Here is a 20213-nt window from a genome sequence, read left to right as displayed (position 1 = left end):
TGTTCCTCTTTTACAGATGCTCAAGTGTGAAGTGTGAAGCAAGTGTGAAGCCGTGAAGTGTGAAGCCGTCAAGTTCTACTTAGTGAAGAGTAGCATATTGTTAGCATATATGTGTTGTAAAGATTGTAATAGATTTATTTAGTGGTATATTTGATGAAATTTATGTGTTCTTTTTGATTATGTATGTGATCTGAAAACTTGTGAAATGGAAACTTGACCAATGGGTCCACTTATGAAAATAATCTGTCAAATTTGTACATTTCTGACATGTGGGACTAATTTGAGAGATGATCATGACAAGTGGGACCCATCTGACTAGTGGGACCAGCTTGAATATATAATGGCTGAAATAGAAAAGCAATAAATAATAAAAGGTCACGGGCCAACAATAAAAAAGGCTACAACGTTGGGCTTGGCCCATGAAGCCGACCAGAATTACCAAGGAAAAAAATAATAAAGGCTGAATTAATGGGCTCGGCCCATGTAAAACACCTAATCGGACCGGGCTGAATCTTGTGCCACATCAGCTTGCCACGCTGGATGCCTACATGGCCTGGGGAGGTTGCTAGTGACCAAAACGCCACAGTAGACGTATTTTTGTCATAAACGTCTACGACCATTCCAGAAGAAAGGTCGCTATAGTCAGTTTACGACGGCCAGCTTTTGACCTTATGTTTTTGGTCACAAAAAGGTCACAAATGGAAATTTGTGACCATTCAGTGACCAATAGTGGTGGTCACAAGTTGACATATTTCTTGTAGTGCCCAGTGCTGCTCCAGATCCATGCCGAGCAGCTCCTCTCCATCCTTCCACGACGGCATCTTCTACGGCGGGGAGGGAACCGTGCCTCCGGCGGCGGCGAAGAACTCCGGCAGCGGCAACAGGGGACAGAGCAGAGGAGTGAGAGTGAGAGAGTGTGCGAGTGGAGTGGAGTGTGAGCGGCGGGGAGTGGGGGCTCTGTTTTGTACCGCGTGCCCTAGCGGCCGTCAACCCACTCGCCGTCTGGCCTCGCCCACGTGGCACCTGACGGGTGGGCCAACCTAGTCAGAAATCGTGTTAACTGCGGCAAACCGGTCATTTATTTTTATTGAGAAAATTTACAAGTCAAGTGGTGGATTTTTGGGACGCGCAACAAATGTGGTGGCAATTGGATGCTTCAACTTTAAATGTGGTGGTTTTTGCAATTCACTCGTGAATCCATAGGCAAAGATTGAGATTGAGATGTCACAGACGGCATCCAATTCCAGCATACCAGCCAAAGACTCGGTCATGCACCATGCATGCAAATGGCAATATTTAACGTCATGTGGCCGTTGGAATATCATTTGGGCGGTCGACGCTACAACTTAAGCATTTATTTCTTTTGCGGGTAACAACTTAAGCATTGACATTGATCATGTTGTTGCGTCTAGCGATGGAGGAAGAACGGATCAACAGCCGGAAGGTTCTGTACGCCCAGGAAATTTCGCCATCGCGTGGCTAGCGATGTAGCTACCCCTCTGCCACGGCTATGTTTCACCTCGCTCGCCACGCGGCACGCATCAACATATATACACGACGGACCGGTACATGCACGCCACACCAACTCGATCAGCAAGCACGTTACACCGAATCAGTACGCAGTGAGAACTCAACCGCGGGCGCGCTCTCATGGAGGGGCCGGCAGCTGTGCTCGTGCTCCTCTCTTTGCTCGCGCTCTGGAGCAGCGCCGGCGCCGTCGCATCGTTGCCTGGGGCGGTGGTGCCGGCGCCGGTGAGGGTGGGCGTGGTGCTGGACCTGAGGAGCGACGTGGGAAGGGAGAGGCGCGCCTGCATTTCCATGGTGCTGGACGACTTCCACGCCGCTCACGCCGGCTCCGGCGATGCGCGGGTCGAGCTGCGTGTGCGGGACTCGCGCGGGGATCTCGCCACGGCCGCACATGCTGGTAAGTTTAAATCTTTATACCATGAGCTGAATAAAAGCATGACATACAAGTTCATTCTCAATACACAACTTGTTTCCTGCGATAATTGCACTTCCGGACAAGGGCCTTAAATTAGCTGAAATGATAAAATCTGAATGTCAGGTTTTTTTACCACGGCAAATCAAACTTCTTTATGGCAATTTTAGTTGACACGAAGATGGCAAGTTTAGTTGGCAGGCACACTAATTTTCTAGCAAGAAACAAACTGAGGACGCTTTTTATCATGCTTACTAACTAAACTTGCCATGGTCAATAAATATAAATTACCATAAAAATTGTTAGATTTGTCATGGTCAAATCCCGTTCTGGACCCAACGGCGTCCTAAATTTGTGGTATCACTAAGATAGAATTTCTTAATGCCGTACTTGTATCAGCATGTATCAATAAGGGCATCTCTACCCGATCCTCTAAAACCGATTAGAGAATGTTTACTCTTCTAAACTCGACCTAGTCAATCATCTAAAATCGTTAGAATAGTAAAATATTTACTCTGAGTGGCATCCAAGGAGAAAAAGTACTCCGTCTCTCGGCCACAGAGTAAACATTTTCCCTCCCACACGCCACGCAAACCATCGCCCCTACAGCCCAATCCACACACCCGCTCCACCTTGCTGCCCATCCACCCACCCCCGCAGGCGACATGGCTGGATCCGGGGGCCGCCGGTCCCCACCGCCCATCCGCAGCGCGCGGCCGGTGGATCTACGTTGTGGCGCCTCAGCCTCCTCCTCCCGTGTCGGCAGCTCACCCGTCATCCCCGACCTCCCACCGCTTCTGCCACCGGTGCCAAAATACCTCGGTGTGCGGCAGTGCCAATAGAGGACTTGGGGCGGAAATAATGACTGCGACACTCGGAAGACCCACTAGGAACATCAGGTTGGGAACATCAATTCTAGATGTCGACCCAACATGTAGTTGATTGTTCGGTTGCCCTCTATCAAAAGTATTAGTGTTGGGAGTAGCGGGGGAAGTAGGGTGCGGGGAGGAGGCGGGGGGATGGTCATAGGGAGGGTTGTCTGACCTTGGTGGCAATTGACACCAGTGAGTAACACAAGAACTCCAAGATTAGAGGGATTCACTAGGGCACTGACCAAATAGATCCAGTGGAATAGGGAATATGGAGCGTCGCGATGGTGGAGCTAGTGAGAGGAGGTGAAGTAAGGGAGGAGAAAGAATGAATGGATGTGGTCTTGGAGAGAAGGAATGAAGGATAGCATGAGGAAGAAGCAATCAGACGAGGAGAGGAAGGAAGGTCGGACTCTGGTGCTTGATCTCTTAGGACCTCTTTATACAGATTGCGGAGCGCTTCATTCTTTGGGAATTTTTCCCGTGGAGCATGTTTTGGTTTCTAAAGTCAGAAGATTCATGTTTTATGGCTACTTTGCACTCCCCTCGTCCAGAATTACTTGTTTCAGAAATAAATGCACCTACATGTATTTTAGTTCTAAATACATTTATTTTTATTCATTTCTGCGACAAGTAATTCGGGACGGAGGAAATATGTAATATCATAGGAGAATTTCCATTGAATACAACGTCAAGATTATTATTATTTGTTTCTATGACAACCATGACATGCACCTACCTATACAAAAAATTCCTGCATTTTCCCTTCAACCAAATAATTTCTTAAATTTTACAAAGGGATATAATTGAGTCATGATGTTGATTCCTCCACACAACAATTTGTTAACGTGTAGCAAGCAGCAAGAGGAAGAAAAAACCGACTAGAACCATTGGGAGTCAATCTGAAATCCGTAACCGGTTTTTTTTTGGGTTAATCCAAAATCCTTAAACAGTTCGGCCAGTGCAAAGCCGGCCCGTGCAACGCACCAATCTAGGGCCCAGGCCCAAACACCCACTCGCTTCCGCAGCCGCTCTCTCGGCTCCTCGCAAAGCAACGCACTCTGTCCGTCCAGCCGCCATAACCCCAGCACCGGCGGCCGTCGCCGGCCTCCGGTGGGTGGCGTACACGGCACGACATCGCCTCAGTGTCCGTCGCGCTGTTCCCGCCCAGCGCCGATATGCGGAGTCCTTCCTCCGTCTGCGGCCCTACCACCACTCGGATGGCCATGGGCGATGTCTGTACCAACCTACTACCGCTCTGATCTATGTTGATGCAGTGCGCTGCCATGACCTCCATCTTCGCTGCAGCTAGCACCCATGCCCCCTTCGCTCTCACCCAGTAGACCTGAGAACGGTTTGAAGATCCCCACCTTCAGCCATGGATTGACTCAATGCAGCCAGCGTTTCAAATCAAGGGTCGTCACACAATTCGTGATGATGCAGTGAAGATGTATAAGGGAATGAAGAAAGATATCGAATTAGAGCTACAAAATTTGGATTCTCGCATTTGCTTAACATCTGACATGTGGACATCATCACAGGACTTGGACTACATGTGCATCACCGCCCATTATATCAATGCAGAATTCAACTACAAGAAGAAGACCATAAGTTTCGCAGAAGTGAAGTATCCCCACACAGGCTATGCGATAGAGGAAGAAATAGTTCGCTGCTTAACAGAATGGGGAATAAGAGGCAAATTATTCACTTTGACACTAGATAATGCCAGCAATAATACTAATGCATGTGAGGAGTTAATAAAATATCACAAACATGAGCTGCTCCTTGAAGGTCAACATTTGCATGTCAGGTGTTGTGCGCACATTCTTAATATCTTGGTTCAGAATGGAATGAAAATAATCCATGAAGCTATTGACATGATACGTGAGTTGATGAAGTATATTGACTCTTCTCCTTCAAGACTTCAAGATTTCAATACAATTGCAAGTGGGATGGGTCTACGTGCAAAGAAAGGCATCTCTGTTGATACACCAACCAGATGGAATTCAACCTGGAAAATGCTTGTAGAAGCATTGACGTACAAATCTGTTCTCACTAGTTATGCCAACAGAAAGATGATAGATTCTCCAAGTGAGGAGGAATGGGAGAAGGCAAAAGCTATTTGTGAGTTTCTAAAAGCTTTCGAAGAGCTTACTTTGATTGTTTCAGCTCATAGGAAGCCAACTTCACATAAGTTTCTACCAGTTGTGCTTTCTATTCGCCATGCATTGAAAGATCCGGGTTGGCAGACCTCTGATGTGTTGAAGGAATTGGCGGCAGTGATGCAAACGAAGCTTGATAAATATTGGGATCCCGAGGAGAAGGAGAATGCAGATCCTAACCGTCATAGAAAAAGCAAGGGCATTGAGTTTAACCATGCACTTGTCATTGCTACATTCCTGGATCCAAGGAGGAAAGAAGATTACTTGGATTTCTTCTATTGCAAGTTGTCTACCGACGGGGAGCAAATTACAAAACAAGTGGAGATTGCTTTAGAATGGGTGAGAAAGTATGTCAAGGAATATGAGCTACTTGCAGCGGCAAGCACTGCACACTCGATACCTTCTAGTCAAGGCAATACCATTATTGGATCACCTGTTGCAGGGAAAAGGAAGTTGGAAGAAGAGTTTGCCCAGCACAAGTCTCGTCGGAGGTCACGTGTACACAAATCCGAGCTTGATGCATACTTGGAAGAAGCATCCGAGAAGGTCGGTGATGACTTTGATGTCTTAGGTTGGTGGAAGAGGCATGGCGAAAAGTTTCCTATATTGGCATCTATGGCCCGTGACTTTCTTGCAATTCCTTTGAGCACAGTGGCATCTGAATCAGCCTTCAGTTGTGGTAAGAGGATACTAGGTGACAAGAGAAGCTCTTTGAACCCTGATATGCTGGAAGTTCTTGTTTGTGCTAAAGATTGGTTGTTCAAACCAAAGGAGGGTGAGTTAACCGCTTACATTTTGGTTCTAGTACTTGTGTAGAATGGGATATATAAAACTTGCAGTATAGAAGTGTTCATATGCCTTTAAATTAATCCTTTGTTTCATTTACAGGAGATGGACAGTAAGCACACGACTAAAAACATGAAACCAAGAAAAGGTAAAAATATGATCCTAATCATCGATTTACCTTTGCCTTGCTCCTTTTTTCCGTTATAGTGATTGGACAAGCAAAACCACTGTCGCTAAGCGAGTAACCATTGCCAAGACTAGTCTGTAGAACTATTGGACTTTGGTTTGATATGACACTCTTGACAAGAAGTGAGTGATGAATAAAGGAGTGATGAATCAGCTAGTCCATAGGCATGTCATAAGTTCATTGAATTTGTTGGCTGGAACACAGCCGGGTCTTGTTGCCCTATTTCTTCCTCTGTTCTTGGAATGAGTGTTCATTTCGTCTAGCACGTAATAAATCCACCAAAACCTGTAATAGGAGTTTCCAGCACTATTTTTCGTTTATATATATATATATATATATATATATATATATATATATATATATATATATATATATATATATATATTCTAGGCTTCGGGTGATAAGCAAGTGTTTTTGAAGTGAAATGATGTCCATGTTATTTTGCAGGTCATGGCCATTCTCATGTTCTCGGGTGCTTGTGTCGGGGCCAGCGTGATGATCTTTTTCATGAAGGATGTGAACTTCTGCGCCGAGTACTAGCGGCTGCCGTAGCCATGGCCAAGCTTGTTACATAGATTGTCTATTTGATAGCCCATCTTTGTTTAGATGATGTGGATTCCTGATGCTCTGGTTACTTGTGTTGTTTCTTTGTTAATTTCATTTCTTTAGAGGTCCGAGGAGTACAACTAGAACCCCGTCTCTGGATGCCCGGTCTGCCTGCATGTCTGGTTTAAACCACACACTAACTGAAATCCACTACCCCCTAGAGTTGAACTGTCAGTCTTAAGTGCAGGACACAGTCATTGCGCTATGTTATGTGAACGTTCTGAATTTCTGCTCACTCTTTTATAATCTGCAACTCTTTTTTCTCTTCCTTTTTCCTGCTAGTTCTGTTACAATCTGTATTTCTCTTTGCCTTTCAGTATGTCTGTCTGTCTGTAAACATTCTGAATTTCTTCTCGTTCTTTCTATGATCTATGGCCCATGCTTTTCTTCTTCTGCTCATTCTGCTATAATCTGAATTTCCTTTGGTCTGTCTCTCTTAGTCTGTACTCCCTCCGTTCCATAATCCGTGTCCATGGTTTTAGATCAAACTGAACTAAAACCACGAATAACAGAGCTTCTATCTGTGCCTCTTCATCTCTTCTTCACATCATTGAGGGGATGATCCTGTTTGGGGCTACATCTGCAATCTGTGAGGCTAAACCCTTACGTTGCTCTTTCCGCATTCTGCAATTTTCTTCTTCTGTTCAGGCTTCAGGCTGGAGAGGGTCTGAACCTTTCCATAGTTCACTGAATCTGCTAACCTTTACGAGATCAAGGGCATCCATTGACAACCTGCCCGAGGTCAGCATCACCGACGGCAGTAAGTTGGTTCAGTGTGCTTGTTGTTTTTTGGTTGACTGTTAATATAGTGCTTAACCCATTTACAAACGGTTCTGAACCCATTTATGCAAACAGTTTCAACCCATGGTTGAAGGCTTGGTTTAGTTTGGTTTGGTTAAAATTCCCAACAAGTTTGGTTTTAGTTGGGTGGCAAGAGAGCTATCATGGGTTTAGTTTAGGTTCAAGTGTCAAGCTAGCTCACGTGAGTTTGGTTGAGTTATGGTTCAGGTATCAAACTTTTCTCAGATTTATCGCCCACAAGGTATTTTTTCTTGCTTCTCCACTGGCTGGTACAGAGCGGCTGGCCCAAATTTTCTCTTTCGTTATTTTTGTAGGGGCCGAAGTTAGGAAATCAGACCAGGATCCCTGACTGATGCGGAGGCACGACACCTAGTGCCTCACGTTGCATACGAATCTTCAATGAATGATGCAAAAAACTTTGATGAATATTGCGAAAACTTTGATGAATAAGAATAATGCATCAATAGACCTATAGTATTGTTTTTAGATTATATGTTATTTGCCTGTCTAATTTTGTGACCTGTATGTGTTTCGCAGCCGAGGACCTGATCAAGAATGGGCAAGTGCAGGCCATCATATGGGGCCTTGGGACACTGAGCAAATCAGATCACGCCGCGCACCTAGGCCACCGCTACAACCATGTTCCGGTTCTCTCCTTCTCTGGTGTTTCTCCAGCATTGTGTGCCTTCTGGACAGAAGATCCTGTAGCAGCCTGAGGAGGCCATGCCATGTTCGGATTTACACTTGGAAGTGACACTATAACCTTTCCTAGTCCGAGAACAGGCAGAAGAATTAGCAGAAAACTAGCTACAAGGAAATCAAGGAAGAAATGCAGAGGCAAGACGGGGCTTAAGATTGCCGTGCCGCTGAAACTGGGCTTTCAAGTTTTTGTGAATGTTATTGATCCTGTTTCCAAGAAACAAAACGTCACTGGCTACAACATTGATATCTTCGAAGCTGCTATGAGGAATTTTCATCCTCGTCCATGCTACAATTTTTTTGTCTTTGGTGGTACTTATGATGAGCTAGTAGGCAATGTGTCTTCCGGGGTAAGTGTCGGTGTCAAAACCGACGGATCTCGGGTAGGGGGTCCCGAACTGTGCGTCTAGGCCGGATGGTAACAGGAGGCAGGGAACACGATGTTTTACCTAGGTTCGGGCCCTCTCGATGGAGGTAAAACCCTACGTCCTGCTTGATTAATATTGATGATATGGATAGTACAAGAGTTGATCTACCATGAGATCAAGGAGGCTAAACCCTAGAAGCTAGCCTATGGTATGATTGTTGTCTATGGAGTTGATGAAGTTGTCCTATGGACTAAAACCCTCCGGTTTATATAGACACCGGATAGGGTTAGGGTTACATAGAGTCGGTTACAATGGTAGGAGATCTTGAATATCCGCATCGCCAAGCTTGCCTTCCACGCCAAGGAAAGTCCCATCCGGACACGGGACGTAGTCTTCCATCTTGTATCTTCATAGTCCTGGAGTCCGGCTGAAGGTATAGTCCGGCTACCCGAACACCCCCTAATCCAGGACTCCCTCAGTAGCCCCCGAACCAGGCTTCAATGACGACGAGTCCGGCGCGCAGATTGTTCGGCATTGCAAGGCGGGTTCTTCTCCAAATCCTGTGTACCTGTAGGAATAATGTCCGATTTTTGTAATGCAGTGCTCCTCGGCTTCTACGCCCAATAATGGCCGTCTTCCACGTGTCAAACAAATGCGAAAAGCCGGGGCGTTTTTACATCCACACCCCTAGCCGTATAAACGAGTCGCCTATTTAACGGGATGGGGATTTAGGTCCAAACCACATCTTCTCCTCTCCGCGAGTTATCATCAGAGCGCTTTCAGCAAAGGTCCATTCCAACATGTCCAGCCGTCGCAGCTCCTCCCCTCGCCCCTCCGGCACCAAACCCGGGGACTGGGAGAGTTGCACCATCCCGCATAGCGAGTTAGTGTCGCTTCAGGCCAAGGGATTTCTCCCTCAGGCATACATGGTTCCGGTCTGAGCCGGTCTCGCCACCTACAATGGCGGAAAACAAGCGGAGAGCACCCCCAATCCTTCTAAAGGAGAGCGGGTGTGCCTCGTCCCCTATCTAATAAGGGGACTGGGATTTCCAATTCATCCATTTATCCGCGGGCTTCTGGAGTTCTACGGCCTCCAGCTGCACAATCTCACGCCCGCCTCCGTATTACATATTGCAGGTTTCGTTGCCCTTTGCGAGCTATTTTTAGGCGTTGAGGCTCATTTCGCGCTGTGGAAGAGGTTATTCTTCCTGGTGCCCCGTTCTCAAGAGGGGTCTATATACCAAGTGGACGGAGCCAAAGTATGGCGCATCGCCGGGACCGGATACCTATCCGGAACCCCAAAGAAGGCGTCTGAAGACTGGCCTTAGGAATGGTTTTACATAGATGACGTTCCGCTACCGGACCCTATCCGGGTCGGTCTCCCTGAGTTCAACAGTGCTCCATTGAAGAAACGCTTGAGCTGGCGTCCGCGGAGCTGTCAGAGAGAAAGTGACAGAGACGTCCTTTACCTGATGGGCCGGATAAGACTGTTGTCTCATTCCGGACTAACCATGATCGGAGTCATGGCCACATGCATTATGCGGGGGGTGCAGCTGCTTCAATATAGAGGCCACCCCATGTGGGACTTCAACGGGGAGGATGATGCCACCCGTTGCGGTCGTAAGGGGCCGGCCTCAGCCGCCGCCTTAGTAAAGATCTTATCCTCTTTGTACAAGGGAGAAAAGGAGGAATTCCTCTGCGTCAACCCGTGGGCCGGATTTAGTATGTACGATCCTCCAAGTTGGGTAAGTGAACAATTGCGCTTGCCCGTTTGTTTTATACTCCCACGGTTAGGTAGTCTAACGACTTCAATGCAGGAACTGCGACAGGAGGTAAAGGATATAAACAGCCGTCCTCCACAACCCGAGGACCCAGAACGGTCCCTCGATCCGGACTCCGAAGAGGATCCGGACATATCGATGGAGCTTATCGACGGGGTGTTCCATCAGCTAAGCAAGGACAATACCTTGGTGGCCATTACGGCGGATTACCCAGGATTAATCCCGGCCTCCCAGGTGACAGAAACCGGAGTCCCATTCCCTTGAAAGAGATTCCACTCTTACGTATTCCGGTGTTTCTGACGACAACCGCGTTTTGCAGGGGAGATTTCCGAGGCAGGAGGCCGAACCTGCGGCGGCTAGCCAACGAGGGGCCGCAGGGCCCCGTGGGGCAAAAAGGAACGCAGTCCGGACTGAGATGCCGGCGCAAAGGTATAGCGCACCCTCTGTTTCCCTGGAGTTATTTTGTTAGGGCATATTAACGTTCGTGCTATCTTCAGAACAAAGAGACCTCGCCGGACTACATCCGGAGAGGCTGCCAATCGCGCCTCCACCAGCCAGGCTCCAACGTCTGGCCAGGAAGCGGATGCAAGCACAAGGCGCGCACCGAACGCTCCTCCGACAAAGGATGCGGACAGGCTGTCTGCCACAAATTCTGAAGTGGAGAGTGCCATGAACCACAGGCGTCGCCGGACAGTTCTACGCGACGCTTGTTTCTCCCAAGAGGCTTTAGATGCCTTTAATACGGGATATGCGTACCTCCGTGCCGCTCAAAATGGTTTAGCCAGAGCCACGGAGCAGTATGTAAAAGACATACGGGTAAGAAAATTTTGGTTAAATATATATATATGCTAGTAGCCCCCGAGACTTGAAGCAGTTAGAGCAACTGATTTAAGGATCATTTAACATGCATGTTCTTACAGAGAAGAATACCGTACTATCCCAGGAGCTGGAAAAGTGCAAAGCCCAACTAGAGGTCGCACTAGCCACAGTAGGGGAGCCCAAAGAGACCCCCTCAGGTAAGATACACTTCAAAAGATTAGTATTATGCGGTGTGGGTGCAAATCTGACGGATCACATTGCAGATGACGCCGGTCTCGATCCCGATAAGCAACAACTCTTACGCCGGCTAAAGGCCGGTGAGAGTGTGTTGACAAAGGTGAGGCGGGAGAAGAATGATCTTCAGGATGCCAACACCAAGCTGGACGTTGAACTTAAAGATGTTCGTGGCCAGCTGTCGGACTCCACGAAGGAGAATCAGCGGCTTCGACGCGGCATATTTAGTAAGTGCTTGAACGAACTTTGAAAAAAAAGTTCGGCGAGGAAGTCGACTAACAGAGTAATGTCTGTAGGTATGCTCACAGGTCGTCCTGCAGAGGAGATTCCCGGTTCAATGGGTGACCTTCTTCCCGAACTCTTGCAACTGCACGAGCGAATTCGGTAGGCGATGCGAGGTATTGCCCAAGCCTTATGGCCTGCCCACTCTGTGCCCGAGGGCCTTGGAGAGCTTGCGAAGAACTGAAGGGAGCTCGGCGGCGCTTCCGGTTGTGGATGATATCGACCTGCCGACAAGGCGCTAGGGAGGCCTGGGCCATGGTGAAGACCCATTTTACGAAGTCTGACCCAAACCACATGGCCGAGGTCGGACCAGTGGGGCCTGACGGGAAGGAGATCCCTGTAAGCTTAGTATACGGCCAAGTAGAGTTGGCCACAAAGTATTCCCAGCATGACTGTAAATTAGACAGCCTGTTAGATGGTATAGAAGAGGAATACAATCAGTCAGAATGACTGTGTAATTTTAAATTAACATGTGTAATGCCTTCTAGCCGGATTGTAGATCGTTTGTCGTTGCCGACCTTTTCGCTTCAACCTCAGGACCTGACGGTCCGGAGTGTGTCCGAATACCCTAGCGGTTATATAAGAACCGGGGTATGCGTGGAGACCAGGCGTAGGGGTCATCAGTGCTTTATCAGACAAGTGCCCAACTAGTTATGTTATATTACATGGTTAGTAAGAAACATCTTCCAGAGAGAATAGTTCCGTTAAGGGTTCCTTTCGCTGGGAGGCATGCCCTAAGGTGCATGTCCGGACTGCGTGAAGAGACGCAGAAAAAAGCATCTGGGGGCGCATAAAATGAGTAAAAAGATCATCTTTTATTTCACCGACCGAATATTCCCTTAAGAACGCTAGCTTTCGGCTTCACCCAGTCTGAGGTACACATCCGGCTGACCTGGCAGTAACAATCGCAGAGGTGCTCCCTTTACCGCCTAGCCAAACAATCGGGAACGTAGGGGTAAGCACAGGAGCCAGGCAACCCAGCTTGGCCAAAACTTAAGTCATATCGATGCATATAATGGTGAAGAAAAAGGTACATGCGGAAGTTTAACGCATGTGTTGGGCGTGAAGCCCTTATAAATAAGCTTCTATTAAAGAAGCCCCCAGGTTTAATGAGCGCGGGTTGCGCGTCACTAGATGAGCCTTTAAGGGCTATAGAAGAAAAAATGGGAAGGAGAGAAATGTAAGACAGAAAAATTCAAAAAAGAATGGACAAAGGAAGGAGACGAACACAGAGTCCGGCGCTAGGCATAGAATCTTCAGAGACGGGCGGTGTTCCACGGGTTCGGCTCGAGTCGGTTGTTCGACGCATCTCGCAGGTGGTACGCCCCACCAGTCAGGACTTGGTCGATTATGAATGGACCTTCCCACTTGGGCTTGAGTTTGTCCTTTTTCTTATCCGGCAGGCGTAGAACTAGTTCGCCAACATTGTAATTTTTGGCCCGTACTTCTCTGCTTTGATATCTTCGGGCCTGCTGTTGATAAAATGCGGAACGGGCTTTTGCCACATCACGCTCCTCCTCCAAGGCGTCCAAGTTGTCCTGCCGATCGAGCTCGGCTTCTCTTTCTTCGTACATGCGCACTCTAGGTGAGTCATGAATTATGTCGCAGGGCAGAACTGCTTCTGCGTCGTACACCATAAAAAATGGTGTGTATCTGGTGGTGCGATTTGGCGTGGTCCGCAGCCCCCATAGCACGGAGTCGAGCTCCTCTACCCAGTGCGTGTTAGATTCCTTGAGGGACTGCACTAGTCTGGGTTTAATGCCGCTCATGATAAGACCATTTGCACGTTCGACTTGGCCGTTGGTTTGTGGGTGATAGACGGAAGCATAATCGAGCTTGATGCCCATGTTTTTGCACCAGAGTTTTACCTCGTCAGCGGTAAAGTTTGTGTCGTTATCGGTTATGATGCTGTGGGGGACGCCATAATGGTGTACAACCCCGGATATGAAGTCTATCACAGGTCCGGATTCGGCCGTTTTAACAGGCTTGGCTTCTATCCATTTGGTGAACCTATCCACCATGACCAGTAAGTATTTATTCTTATGGGTTCCACCTTTGAGGGGTCCGACCATGTCAAGCCCCTAGACCGCAAAAGGCCAGGTGATGGGTATAGTTTGGAGTGCGGTGGGTGGCATATGGATTTGGTTGGCAAAAAGTTGGCAACCAACGCATCGTTGGACTAGGTCCTGAGCGTCTGCCCGGGCCGTCGGCCAATAAAAGCCTGTACGGAAAGCCTTGCTAACAAGGGACTGAGCAGCGGCGTGGTGACCACCGAGTCCGGCATGAATTTGAGCCAGAAGGTTCCGCCCTTCCTCTTCGGAGATGCACCTTTGAAGGACTCCGGTAGTGCTTTTCTTATAAAGCTCTCCCTCATGGACTCGGTAGGCTTTAGATCGCCGCACTATGCAGCGGGCCTCGTTTTGGTCCTCCGGGAGTTCCTGCCTAATGAGGTAGGCTAGGAATGGTTCTGTCCATGGGGCGATAACCGCCATTATTATGTGGGCTGAAGGTGTAATTTCGTTGGCAGAGCCTCCGATTGTGTCAGATTGTTTTGCGTCGAGTGGTGCGGCTGGCTTCGAGCTGTTGTTTGCAGGTTCCCCCTCCCATGCTACGGATGGCTTGAACAATCTTTCCAAAAAGATGCTGGGGGGGACTGCATCGCGTTTTGCTCCGATGCGTGCTAGGACGTCCGCCGCTTGATTGTTTTCTCGGGCTATATGGTGAAACTCCAGCCCTTCGAACCGAGCTGACATTTTTAGGACGGCGTTGCGGTAAGCTGCCATTTTTGGGTCCTTGGCGTCGAAGTCTCCATTTATTTGGGATATCGCGAGGTTTGAATCCCCGCGTACCTCTAGGCGCTGGATACCCATGGATACTGCTATCCGGAGGCCATGTAGGAGGGCCTCATATTCGGCTGCATTGTTGGAATCCGTGTACGTGATCTGGAGCACATATTGGACTGTGTCTCCTATGGGGGATGTCAGGACGACGCCGGCCCCCAGTCCGGCCAACATTTTGGAGCCGTCGAAATGCATGATCCAGTTTGAATATGTGTCGTACTCTTTAGGGAGCTCGGCCTCCGTCCATTCTGCGATGAAGTCGGCCAAACTTGCGATTTAATAGCTCGCCGTGGCTTATAGGTTATATCGAACGGGAGAAGCTCGATGGCCCATTTTGCAATCTGGCCCGTTGCATCGTGGTTGTTGATAATATCGTTGAGTGGTACTTCCGAGGCTACTGTTATGGAGCACTCTTGAAAGTAGTGTCGTAGCTTCCGGGATGTCATGAATACCGCGTATGCACTCTTTTGATAATGCGGGTACCGTGATTCGCATGGAGTGAGGACAGTGGACATGTACTAGACCGGCCTTTGAAGGGGGAATTTGTGTCCGTCCGTTTCCCGCTCGACAACGAGCACTGCGCTGACAACTTGGTGTGTTGCTGCAATGTACAATAACATTGGTTCGCCGGTGTTTGGCGCGGCCAGGACTGGGTTTGTTGCCAATATGGCTTTTATTTCATCAAGTCCTGTCGTCGCAGCATCCGTCCACTCGAAGTGTTCGATGCGCCGAAGGAGGCGATAGAGGGGTAGTGCCTTTTCTCCCAAGCGGGAGATGAAGCGGCTTAAAGCCGCCACACATCCGGTTAATTTTTGTATTTGTTTAAGGTCCTTTGGGACATCCAATTGTGACAAAGCTCGGATCATGGCTGGATTTGCTTCAATTCCTCTACCGGATACAATGAAGCCCAAGAGCTTTCCGGCTGGAACGCCGAAGACGCATTTTTCTGGATTGAGCTTGATGTCGTATATTCGGAGGTTATCGAATGTAAGCCTCAAGTCGTCTACTAGAGATTCGACATGTCTTGATTTGACGACCACATCATCCACGTACGCCTCCACTGTTTTGCCGATTTGGTTTGCCAGACATGTCTGGATCATGCGCTGATATGTTGCGCCAGCGTTTTTCAGCCCGAAGGGCATTGTGTTGAAGCAGAATGGGGTGTATGGTGTGATGAATGCTATTGCAGCTTGGTCTGATTCTGCCATCTTGATTTGATGGTAACCGGAGTATGCATCGAGGAAACACAACGAATCGTGTCCTGCGGTGGCATCGATAATTTGATCGATACGGGGGAGGGGGAAGGGATCCTTTGGGCAAGCCTTGTTAAGGTCTTTAAAATCGACACATAGGCGCCAGGATTTGTCCTTCTTTGGTACCATCACCAGGTTTGCTAGCCAGTCTGGATGTTTTATGTCTCTGATGAATCCGGCCAATAGCTTGGCTAGCTCCTCTCCCATAGCCTGTCTCTTGGGTTCGTAAAAATGCCGAAGGGCTTGTTTGACAGGTTTAAATCCTTTTTGGATATTTAAGCTGTGTTCGGCTAGCCTACGTGGGATCCCTGGCATGTCTGAAGGGTGCCAGGCGAAGATTTCCCAGTTGTCTCATAGGAACTCTCGCAGTGCGGCATCTACATCACGGTTCAGTCGTGCCCCGATGGAAGCTGTTTTATTGGGGTCCGTTGGATGGACCTGGAATTTGACTATTTCGTCAGCTGGCTTGAAGGATGTGGATTTGGATCTCTTGTCGAGTATCATGTCATCCCTGTTAACTATGGAGCATAGCGCAGTCAGTTCCTCGGCAGCTAAGGCATCGGATAGTGCCTCAAGGGCTAATGCGGCTGTCTTGTTTTCGGCGCAGAGTGCTATGTCCGGATCACTAGCTAGAGTGATAATTCCGTTCGGCCCGGGCATCTTAAGCTTCATGTACCCGTAATGTGGTATTGCTTGGAAGATTGTGAATGCTTCCCGCCCTAGTAAAGCGTGATATCCGCTCTTAAACGGGGCCACCTGAAACGTAACTTCTTCGGACCTGTAATTATCCGGCGTGCCGAACACCACATCTAGTGTGATTTTTCCTATGCAGCGCGCTTCCCAACTGGGGATTATTCCTCTAAAGCTTGTGCTGCTTCGCTCGACGCGGTTCCAGTCTATTTCCATTTTTTGAAGGGTTTCCTCATAAATGAGGTTCAGTCCGCTGCCTCCATCCATGAGCACCTTGGTGAGGCGGAAGCCGTCCACTATGGGACTGAGGACCAATGCGGCTGGTGCTCGGGCTGTTCGGAATCTAGGTTCATCACTTGCGTTGAAGGTAATGGCAGTGTCGCTCCATGGATTTATTGTTGCAACTTGATAGACTTCGGCGAGGCTGCGGAGTGTTCTTTTTCGCACATTTTTTGATGCGAAAGTCTCGAAGACTATGAGAACGGTACTGGTGTCCTTGGGCTGGCTTTCTGCGGCCTCCGGAATTAAGAGGTCCTCGCCGATCTTGGCCACTTGTCGGAGTATCCAACATGCTTTAAGGCTGTGAGTTGGTGTGGCATCCTCTGTACTGTGAATTCTACAGGGTCCATTGAGCCATCTTTCCAGTACGGTTCCATGCCCTTTAGAGGGTTTTGGCTTTTTGGTGTTTATCCCGGGTGTCCTATGATGATGCACCCTCTTAGTTCGGACGGGGTTAGTATTCAAGGCCGGATTATCCCAATTTTTTTTTCAGTTTTCCAGGCGCTTTCCATCGCACAGTATTTTTGTACTATGGACGCCAAGTCAGCGAAGCGTGTAATATCACGATGACTTACGGCGTTAAGGATTCCCTTGTCCGTGCAATTACTGCAGAAAATTGAGATTGCGTCTTCCTCATGGCAATCCTTTGTCCTGTTCATAACCAGGAGGAATCTGGTCCAGTAATGATGTACTATTTCGTCGGGCCTCTGCCTGATTTGGGAGAGATCGCTTATGATCGGGTGGGCGGGTGTCATTAAATCTAAAACCTTACCCAATCCAAGATTCAGAGGCCAAAGAGTTTCCGAACTATGAAGTTCGGATTCTTGGATGTTGTCCAATGAATCTGGCCCGTTGCCTGATCCTAAGCTCAGGTCTTGAGTTACATCTCCCCCTCCGCGGGTATCCGGCTTGGAGGGGTCGGGAATTTGGATGTAGCTAGTCCTTAAAATAGATGAAGGGTCGCCGCACTGCATCTCTACCACGGCAACATGGTGGGTGACCTGGGGAGAGTTAATTTCTCTTAGGTCGGGTTTAAGCCCAACCTGGTCGTAATCCGTAGCGACCCCCATGGCGGCGATGCGATCCAAGAGCTCGTTTACGGAAGAGAGCTCCATTGGATCTAGCTGCTCGACGAGCTCCGAGCTAACGTGTAGGTTGCTTTTGATGACCCGAGAGGTCACCGTCGGTGCAACAGCCGAACATGCGGTCATGAGGAAACCACCTAGCCGGAGAGTCTGGCCGACAGCCAAGACTCCCTTAGTAACGATGCTGTCTTTAAAGACGGGAGGAGGCATCCTTCCTGATTGCGACGGCACAGAGGAACTCTCAATGAAAGCACCAATGTCGGTGTCAAAACCGGCGGATCTCGGGTAGGGGGTCCCGAACTGTGCGTCTAGGCCGGATGGTAACAGGAGGCAGGGAACACGATGTTTTACCCAGGTTCGGGCCCTCTCGATGGAGGTAAAACCCTACGTCCTGCTTGATTAATATTGATGATATGGGTAGTACAAGAGTTGATCTACCACGAGATCAAGGAGGCTAAACCCTAGAAGCTAGCCTATGGTATGATTGTTGTCTATGGAGTTGATGAAGTTGTCCTATGGACTAAAACCCTCCGGTTTATATAGACACCGGATAGGGTTAGGGTTACATAGAGTCGGTTACAATGGTAGGAGATCTTGAATATCCGCATCGCCAAGCTTGCCTTCCACGCCAAGGAAAGTCCCATCCGGACACGGGACGTAGTCTTCCATCTTGTATCTTCATAGTCCTGGAGTCCGGCTGAAGGTATAGTCCGGCTACCCGAACACCCCCTAATCCAGGACTCCCTCAGTAAGGCTTATCCTACACCACTTTCATCTCATCCTTATACGAGTACTATTTTGTCAACATTGTAATTTCTTGTAGTACCTAAATACCTTCTCATCTCTGCTAATTTTCATCTATCCTAAACAGATGTATGACGGTGCAGTAGGCGATGTGACCATAACCGCGGAACGAGTCACTACCACAGACTTTACAATGCCATACACACAGTCAGGTGTGTCTATGCTTGTGCTTGCCGAGGATGAACTGGATACAATCCGTTGGACATTTGTAAAGCCACTAAATGGGAGGCTTTGGTTTGCAACAATTGTCTTCTTCTTCTATACTAGCTTTGTTGTGTGGATGATTGAACTGCCCAAAAATCAGGAGTACCAAGGATCAAGATCGAGACAATGTAGCACTACCCTCTACTTCATTTTCTCAACTTTGACATTTTCTCATGGTGAGTACTTTAAGCTTAAACTTCCTGACAGAATTAATTTGAGGCTTTATAATAAGTATTTTAATTAGTTTCTCATCATAGTTCTAAGATTATATAATCTTTTGGTTATTCCATGCACAGGTCCTATTATTAAAAGCCCCTTGTCAAAAATTGTTGTGGTGGTATGGTGCTTTGTGGTGCTGATTCTTGTACAAAGCTACACAGCAAGCCTGTCATCCATACTGACCGCAAAGAGGCTCCGTCCTTTGATGACAGATCTAGACTAGCTCAGGAGCAGTGGTGACTTTGTAGGATACCAAGATGATTCATTTGTGTGGTCCTTCTTGGTCAATCATAATTTCAGTGAAAGCAGGTTAAGGAACTACACAACGAAAGAAGAATATGCTACTGCTTTGAAGATGGGGTCCAAGAATGGAGGGGTGTCAGCTATCATAGATGAGATCCCTTATTTAACTTCTTTCCTCTCTGACCGTCGGTACATAAATGATTTTAGGATGCTTGGATCCATATACAAGACTTCGGGATTTGGCTTTGTAAGCTACTCAACCTTAATGCCTTGGTATATTCCTGATTTGTTCATGCAGTGCTATGCTGCAATCTAGATACAAAATAAGTTGCTGACATCGTGTTCTTATCTCCAGGCATTCCGTCTAGGTTCTCCGCTAGTGCACAATCTTTCGACTGCTATCCTGCACCTAGCAGGAGGGGATGAGGGCTCACGAATCGAAAGAAAATGGTTCGGCTCAGCTTCACCTCCAATGGGTCCTAGCATGGTCCCTGACATGGGCTCCACGCCTCTGACTTTCCAAAGCTTCTCCGGTCTCTTCATCATCACAGTATCCATTTCAACTCTAATGTTGTTGATAAGCATTATGAGGTCAATTCATGCCAAATGCACTGGGTTGACAAAGGCCGAAGATGAGTCTCGTCCGTTGCAGAATACCATGGGTGGCGACCCCAGCCCTGTTCCACAACCCTTCCCTGTAGATGGCAGTGATAATTCCGGGGGTGTCGAAGGAAGCAGCGAAAATGTTGGGGGCATAGAGCCTGACCCGGTGCAGCAGAATGGCATCCAGGATGCATCTGTGCATGCAGGACACATTCAGACTCAAATTGAGTTGAGCAGTGTGTGAGGTGAAGGGGAGTGCCAGATGCTCGCGAGTATGTCTCTCGTCATTGAAGTGATGCTGCATTCCAAACGTTGGACTAGGTAGATTAGTTATTTCTCTCGTTCCCTCTATTTTGGAAAAGAAGAGACAGATGTTCAGTGTGCATATTCTCTTTAGACTGATAATTCTTATGCTTTTGAAGTAGTACATTCTTTAACCCCATTTGTAAATTGATGGTGA

General features: G+C 48.1%; 1 pseudogene; it reads left to right on the top strand.

Annotated features, from left to right (window-relative positions):
* The first annotated feature begins 1650 nt into the window (after window positions 1–1650).
* On the top strand, window positions 1651–19997 carry LOC119327943 (annotated as a pseudogene).
* Window positions 19998–20213: the final 216 nt, after the last annotated feature.

Source organism: Triticum dicoccoides, chromosome 7A (assembly GCF_002162155.2).
Source record: "Triticum dicoccoides isolate Atlit2015 ecotype Zavitan chromosome 7A, WEW_v2.0, whole genome shotgun sequence".
Lineage (NCBI taxonomy): Eukaryota > Viridiplantae > Streptophyta > Magnoliopsida > Poales > Poaceae > Triticum > Triticum dicoccoides.
The sequence above is the reverse complement of the archived record's forward strand: the minus strand, read 5'-3'. Positions and strand labels throughout refer to the sequence as shown.